General features: G+C 38.5%; 1 long non-coding RNA gene across 1 annotated transcript; it reads left to right on the plus strand.

Moving 5' to 3' along the window:
• Positions 1–1539: 1539 nt before the first annotated feature.
• Positions 1540–3014, plus strand: LOC121794538. The gene is made up of 2 exons (XR_006049309.1): positions 1540–1963; positions 2068–3014. It is a non-coding gene; the product is annotated as an uncharacterized LOC121794538 (long non-coding RNA).
• Positions 3015–7251: the final 4237 nt, after the last annotated feature.

Consider the following 7251-nt stretch of genomic DNA (forward strand, 5'->3'; position numbering starts at 1 on the left):
TCAAATTAAAATCAGAGTTTTGAACAAAATAGACTTGAGTCTTTTAAGATGCACAACGGAAGCAAATGAACGCGGTTCCATGTATGAAGACATGAACCTCCGAGAGTCAAAATCTGACTGAATTAAATGTCTTGTCTCAATAGCACTTCCTCCACCACTTCGCTGCTCAACCTGCACATTTAGAAATATATGCAGGGCTGAGTACAAAAAGTACTCAGTGAACACATTGCCGAAGAATACACATATACATTTGAAAATATTGTCAAGCCATCATCACAGTAACACTCGGGGTGTTGTTGAAAAGACCCGAGCTTACTAAAAATATCACATTGGGTTGCAACCCCTTTTTCCTGTACTTAGCCATATATGATCACATTGTGCCGTTGAGATGGTGTTCTCACACGGTCACCTTCCCTGCCCATCATGTCAGAGGTTTCCATGTACCGGGAAGGTGGCCACCTTCCACGGTCATCTTCTCTGCCGTTCACGGTCAGAGGTTCCAAGTAGGGACACCACCCTACTAGGACTCAAAATCGAATCGATTCACATATATCATCTTCATAATTCACTTGGCCTTAGCCAAACAGATAGGCATCATACACAAAACATTTATGGCAAGACAACATCTTTAAAACATCCACGAACATGTGTTTGTGTTTTCACAAAATACGATTTGTATTTTAGTATAAGAAAGCTCACCTGGATCATTTAGTTCCTTTAACTTGAAATTCTCGCTCCAACTTTACTTGCGAAGGTACCCTTTTGAAAATATCACAATATAATAATACACTAATTAGACTCAAGGACAAAACTACTTAAATTAGAATGCATGCACCCTCATTAAAGTCTTTTATCTCGTTTCTCAGTTTTTGCATTTTTTTTTATTATTCGGCGGCCGCCCAAGGCGTCGCTTGAGACGCCGGTCGGCCGCTTACCCCCATAATTTCCCCTGTTGGCCCCTCGTATTTTCCACCACAATGTCGAATTAGTTCCCAAAATTATATAAGCGCGTAACCGAATTATCACAAGTATTTCCCCTCGCAATTATATTTATTTTGAAACTTTGGGTAAATTATTCATACTTCAAAATTATTTCGGAATTTAATTAAATAATTCCCTACAATTAATTCAATTATCAATCAAAGATTTATTTAATTATCGGCCCAAACTAAATATCACCATCCACCTTATTTCTCCAATTCAAAATTTGTGAGTCCAATTCCTTTAAAGAAAAACCAAGGCCCAATCTCTTTTTCTTTTAAAAAAAACAAAAAGGCCCAAAAGATAAGTGAATTTCGAAATCGGGCTCTCGTTCAATTACTTACCGCAGCCCCAAATATTAGAAGAATTGGGCTCAAATTATATACTCCACTCCTTAGTTCAAACAAACTAAAAGGCCAGCCCTAAACCATTAAATTCTTTAGCCCAATTTAAAGAAAACTAGCCCAACCATAAAGCCCAATTTAAAAAAAAAAAAAAGTTAAAAACCTAACTCTTCTTCCTCATCCCTCATTCACCAAAATGCACATCCTCCCCCCCTCTCACACCTTGCTACCGCCGCCGCCAGCCAGCCTCCCTCCGTGCCGCCGTCGTGCCACCGCCACCTCCGGTGGCGTTCCTTCCTCCCCCTCATCTCTCTTCCTCCCTTCTCTCCCTCTTTCTCTCTCTTCCTCTCAAGCCTCACGCCGCCGTCCTCCCTCTCTCCCGATCTGCCGCCGTCGCCGCGGATCCCCTCCGTCGCCTCCTTCCTTTCCCCCTCTTTCTTTCTCTCCCTAGGCTCCCTCTTTCTCTCCCGGATCTGCCGCCGCCGCCGTTCTCACAGCAGGAGTCGCGGCTGCTCTTCGAGCTGCCGCCGTCAGCAGCTCGCACCAGCCAGCGAGCGCCGTCTCTGTCGCTGCTTCTCGCCGTCGACCACCGCCACAGCCGAGACCCCTCCCCCGCCCCCGACGCCGATTCCCGACAGGTAGGGTGGTCAGAAATTTGTTCGTCTATCTCATCTCTTCTCTTTTGTTTAAACCCCAAAGATTACATTTTTTTTATTAAACTTTGTTTGTTCTAACTATTCAGATTTTAAAGGAATGAAAACATCGGAGCGTTGGTTGTCGATTTTCGGCGACGGAGTGCCGAGCTTGCTGCCGGAAGTCCGAGAGATTCATCTCCTAAGATAAGTATTTCTATTTGCCCTATATTATTTCTATCATTCAACAGTTTGGGGAAAATAATTGGTTTTAGCATGCTACTTGTAAGTGTTGGGTGAATTTTGAAGTCCCTGATGTAATATGTGGTATAGTGGTTACCTAGCATATTTCTATTCTCATTCCTACTGTAATTTGATGTATATGCATAAAGAAAAAAAATGAAAGGAGGTTTGGGGTTACCTTTTTATGTGGGGACGAGGTGTTGTTGGATTAGGGACTTGATTCTACAAGTGTGTGCAAATCTTCCCCCTTGGACTTCTCTGTTCGACGTGGAATTGGAGTGGCAGAGGAAATAGTATGTGGGGTGTGTGAAGGGATTATGTGGGGTTTGTGAAGGGATGATTAGGATATATGATGGTGATGTTTTATGGTGAAAGAAAGTGCATGTACCGATTTATATAAGATGGCAAATGATGTAACTTGCAAGTATTATTGCAAAGAATAATTACCATGTGTCAGATGATGAAGAATTTTTCCACACTTCATTAATACAGCCTTCATTATGTCTATTACTCATCAAGGCAGCATTTAATGCTGCCATGACTATGGTCCTTCTCGGATATGCTAGAAAAATTAATAATTATTATATATATATTTTTTTTATATTAATTATTTGAGTATTTGCTTACTTAATCATTTAATTTGGTGTAGGTATAATTTGTCCAAGTTCGTGGCCTTCCGCGTTGAAGTATCCGTTTTCTTAAAGCATACGACGTATAAATTAAATTTTGTTGGACTTTTGTTGGATGTATCGGATATTAAAATTTTGATTTTTGGGATCTGATTCTTTTATTATACATATATATATTATATATATATCTAATGTTATAAACAACAACGACACTCTATCGTAGTTCGAAATTAATTACGCAAAAGTCACTTATATAAATAATCAAGCTAATAATATAGTTTATAATAATATCGGCTTAGCGGGTCGTTACATTCTACCCCTCTTAAAAGAAATTTCGTCCCGAAATTTAGGATGTATTTAGACAAAAAGCTCGGGACATTTCTCTTCTAGCTCCCATGTTGCTTCTACCTGTTCATGGTGTTTCCACAAAACCTTCATTGTAGTAATCGACTTATTCTGAAGTTGTTGCACCTTTCGATCTAGTATTCTCACCGGCTTTACTTCGTAACTCAGGCCGGACTCTAGAGCGATTTTTCGTGGCGCATCACTTTTTTTTTCAAACACGTACCTTCGAAGTTGGGAGACGTGGAATACGTTGTGTGCGTTCCCAAAGTTGGGTGGTAATGCCAAGCGATATGCTACTAGGCCCACTTCCTCTAGAATTTATAGGGTCCAATAAATCGTGGTTTTAGCTTACTTTTGAGTCCAAATCTGGTTATCCCTTTTGGAAGGGAATACTTTCAAGAAGACCTTCTCCCCGATGTTAAATTTCAATTACGTGAGTGTTTGGTTCAGCACAAACTCTCACCAGTAGCTTGCAACAAAGGTTTTCATGAAGTGCAAAGACTAGGCTCAATTGTGCTCATTATGCTCACTCTCATAAAAGAAAAGATACAACTTCAAAGGGCTTGAACTATACTCATAGAACTTGAGAATTTTATTGTGGGAAGAGCTTGCCAGATGAAATAAATTGCGAAAGTGAGGGTATGATGAATAGAATGTAGATGTCAATAATAGGTTGCCAATAATATAATCAAAATGAATAGTGAAGTAGAAAAGTTTCAAGTATCCCTAGATGATAACAGGAAGATCTGAGATGATTGGTTACAAATGGATTTGAAAAGAATAGGAAAAACAAACAATTGCAATTTGCTCAACAACACTGAGATAGAAGATCATATCAATGAAATTTTTAGAGTTTATAAGCAGTTCAGAAAAATTAACTAATAAAGAGGGCAACAAGAGGAAACTAGCCAAGGGAGAAGTAATGTGTCAGCTTTAACATGGAGCTGCAGAAAAGCTCAAATCAAGAGACAATAGTCATGTTTGAATTTAGAAGATGAGAGTCCTCATATAAAAGAAAGAGCTTGTCAATAAGTATGTCTGAAATCACAAAGGGTCAAATTAAATGGTTTAAGGTCTCACCAGATGGCTACTCCAATATAGTAAGACTGAAAATGATTGGGCTCAAGTGGATTTGAGAAAGAAGAATAACAAGGAACTACCCTTTTGGGTCAACAACATCGTGATACTATATCACGTTAACGAATTTACAAAGTTTATAACCAAGTCACGGAAATTAACTAGTAGAAAAGACAACCAGAGTAAACTAGTTTGGGAAGAGTGCAAATTACTTTAGACTTGGAGTTGGTAAAGAGTTCAAAGCATGATGGAATAATTATAGTGGGATTAAGAAGAGGTGACTATTCTTTATAAATTAATGAGTGTCAGCAAGCACATTTGAAAACACTAAAGATCTACTAATGATCTTTGAAGAATATATTATCATTGAAGAGACAATAGTTTAGGGAAACATGTTCATTATGAAGGCTATAAATAAAGCAGCTCTTAGTATAGAAGTTTGGTGGCAAGAATTCAGAGAGTCAAAGTATTGCTTTTATACAGAACGAGTAAAGAAGGACCGTAGTCACTGGTGGTTATCAGAAAACATGAGGGAGCAAGCTCAAAATTGAAAGTGATTCACAACCTTGACATAGAAGGAGGAAAATAATGGCACATTACCTTGCAAAGGAAGTCATTTAAGATCTTAATTCAACAAAAAGTATTTTGATCAAGGGAGTGCGAGAAAATGGAATTCATGGGAATCCAAGTAAGCGTTGCTGATGAATCTTCTTGGTTAACTACAATGGTGATACTCCGTTGTTTAACTCTTTATAGAGGATGATAAATGAGTTATGGGAAACTTTGGTCACAAACTACTTTCACCTTACGATCACGTCAGATGACCATATGTGGGGATTATGACTCCTTGGTACTCTCGGTTCGTCATAACGCTCATCCTCTTAACACGTTGTTACTTTCTCGTAACGAAGATTCTTTCTTATTGCGTCATTTTTCTTTTCGTCGCTCGGGAAAGCGATAAATGTTCATACTGTACTTCTAAGTTCGAGTTCATATTATGTTCTAGAAGGAACGCATAAAGTATTCTAAGTTTTTGGAAATTTTGATTTCCCCATACCAGCAACATGATGCAATGACTACCTCAAAAAGAGATATCATTTCACCAATTGGTACTAGACTAGTATACTTTATACTTTCATATTTCAGTACTTTTTTTTCCATTTATGAAAGTTACTTCTTTTATTCATACATTCACAGTCTTTAGCCAAGAAAAGACATACCAACTCTTTCTTTAAGCATGCTACCAAATCAAGAAACATCAACTCTTTCTTTTAACACAGTATTTTCATCTGTTTACTCAAATTAACTGCATGAGTCATTTCTCCATTTCAAACTTTTAAACATCTTGACTTTCTTTTGAAAAAGAACAAGTTACCTTTTTCCTCATTGAGCGCGAGTGGCGGGAGTGCTAAGAGCATTTTCATTGATTAAACAGTCTAGTGGAACAAGTCTAGACCAAAGATTTTCAAAGAAGACTCTCGGGTTCAGAGCTAGAAAGAATGCTCTGATACCACTCTGTCACGACCGCATTTTCTAAGGATAGAAAACACGGTTGATCGCTACTAGGGGAGGATTAAAGAAGCGGGGAAGAAAGGGGAAAACAACACAAATCGACCATAGCTCGAAACAAACGGGAATAGCTCGAATTAAAATCAGAGTTTTGAACAAAATAGACTTGAGTCTTTTAAGATGCACAACGGAAGCAAATGAACGCGGTTCCATGTATGAAGACATGAACCTCCGAGAGTCAAAATCTGACTGAATTAAATGTCTTGCCTCAATAGCACTTCCTCCACCACTTCGCTGCTCAACCTGCACATTTAGAAATATATGCAGGGCTGAGTACAAAAAGTACTCAGTGAACACATTGCCGAAGAATACACATATACATTTGAAAATATTGTCAAGCCATCATCACAGTAACACTCGGGGTGTTGTTGAAAAGACCCGAGCTTACTAAAAATATCACATTGGGTTGCAACCCCTTTTTCCTGTACTTAGCCATATATGATCACATTGTGCCGTTGAGATGGTGTTCTCACACGGTCACCTTCCCTGCCCATCATGTCAGAGGTTTCCATGTACCGGGAAGGTGGCCACCTTCCACGGTCATCTTCTCTGCCGTTCACGGTCAGAGGTTCCAAGTAGGGACACCACCCTACTAGGACTCAAAATCGAATCGATTCACATATATCATCTTTCATAATTCACTTGGCCTTAGCCAAACAGATAGGCATCATACACAAAACATTTATGGCAAGACAACATCTTTAAAACATCCACGAACATGTGTTTTTGTTTTCACAAAATACGATTTGTATTTTAGTATAAGAAAGCTCACCTGGATCATTTAGTTCCTTTAACTTGAAATTCTCGCTCCAACTTTACTTGCGAAGGTACCCTTTTGAAAATATCACAATATAATAATACACTAATTAGACTCAAGGACAAAACTACTTAAATAAGAATGCATGCACCCTCATTAAAGTCTTTTATCTCGTTTCTCGGTTTTCGCATTTTTTTTTTCGGCGGCCGCCCAAGGCGTCGCTTGAGACGTCGGTCGGCCGCTTACCCCCATAATTTCCCCTGTTGGCCCCTCGTATTTTCCACCACAATGTCGAATTAGTTCCCAAAATTATATAAGCGCGTAACCGAATTATCACAAGTATTTCCCCTCGCAATTATATTTATTTTGAAACTTTGGGTAAATTATTCATACTTCAAAATTATTTCGGAATTTAATTAAATAATTCCCTACAATTAATTCAATTATCAATCAAAGATTTATTTAATTATCGGCCCAAACTAAATATCACCATCCACCTTATTTCTCCAATTCAAAATTTGTGAGTCCAATTCCTTTAAAGAAAAACCAAGGCCCAATCTCTTTTTCTTTTAAAAAAAACAAAAAGGCCCAAAAGATAAGTGAATTTCGAAATCGGGCCCTCGTTCAATTACTTACCGCAGCCCCAAATATTAGAAGAATTGGGCTCAAATTAT

This window comes from Salvia splendens, chromosome 3 (genome assembly GCF_004379255.2).
Source record: "Salvia splendens isolate huo1 chromosome 3, SspV2, whole genome shotgun sequence".
Taxonomy (NCBI): Eukaryota; Viridiplantae; Streptophyta; class Magnoliopsida; order Lamiales; family Lamiaceae; genus Salvia; species Salvia splendens.